Genomic DNA, 1,368 nt, shown 5'->3' on the forward strand with positions numbered 1-1,368 from the left:
GAACAAACCGAGATCTTTTGTTCCTTGCAGATATCTGAACAGATGTTTCACTCCGTTTCAATGCCTTAAGGTCGGACATGATCCAAATCTGGATAGTAAGCTCACGGCAAAGCTTATGTCCGGTCTAGTATGACTAGCTAAATACATTAAGGCCCCAATGGCACTTAAATAAGGCACATCCGGTCCGAGTGCTTCCTCGTCCGGTTTCTTAGGTCCGAATGGATCCTTTTCAAGGTCTAAGGACCTTACGACCATAGGACACGGTAAGGGGTGTGCCTGGTCCATATTGAACTGCTTGAGTATCTTCTCTGTATAAGTTTGTTTTTCCTAAGTCTTTCATTTTGAATTCTTTCTTTAGACATTCGACGGTTTGGAAAATCTCTCCAGAGGTTCCTATTATGTTCAGGTCGTCCACATAAACAGATATTATAACATAGCCCTTGCTGTCGAATTTCTTTATGAATATACATGGACTTATTGGATCGTTCTTATATCCCTCTTTGGTTAGGTACTCGGATAGCCGGTTATACCACATTCGACCTGACTGTTTTAAACCATATAAAGCTTTGTTCAGCTTAATGCAATGTTGTTCTCGAGAACCTTTCTTATCTTTGAGCTCAATGCCCTCTGGAACTCGCATATGTATTTCGTTGTCCGGTGGTCCGTATAGGTATGCTGTAACTACATCCATTAGGCGCAAATCAATGTTTTCTCTTACGGCCAGACTGATTAGATATCTCAATGTAGTCGCATCCACCACAGGGGAATAAGTTTCCTCATAGTCTATTCCTGGTCTTTGTGAGAATCCTTGTGCTACAAGCCGTGCTTTGTATCTCACTACTTCTCCTTTCTCATTTCTCTTCCTTACAAAGACCCATTTGTATCCCACTGGTTTGACATCTCTAGGTGTCAAGATTATAGGGCCAAAAACGCCTCTCTTTCTCAATGATTCTAACTCCACGTTTATAGCTTGTTTCCATTTGATCCAATCTGATCTTAGCATGCATTCTTGTATGGACGTGGGTTCTAGATCCTCATCTTTATCCATGATCTCAAGTGCTACCTTGTATGCAAATAAATCATCAACGTTGATATCTTTTCTGTTCCATTGTTTTCCAGACATCACATGGTTTATAGAGATCTCTTGATTGTCCGGTTCTGGTGTCCCGTGAAGTCCAGCGTCCCGGACCTCACTTGGAGGAACGACCGGATCATCGGGTGTGGACGGTTCATTCGGCTCAACCGTCACGGTCGGCTCGACCGTTCCATCTATGTCCTGGACGGTTTTCTTAATGCTCTCGGATCCAGCACCTTTCTTGGATTTCCGAGGCTGTTTGTCTTTGGAACCAATTGGTCTGCCACGTTTTA

Source organism: Brassica oleracea, chromosome C5 (genome assembly GCF_000695525.1).
Source record: "Brassica oleracea var. oleracea cultivar TO1000 chromosome C5, BOL, whole genome shotgun sequence".
NCBI classification, from domain to species: domain Eukaryota; kingdom Viridiplantae; phylum Streptophyta; class Magnoliopsida; order Brassicales; family Brassicaceae; genus Brassica; species Brassica oleracea.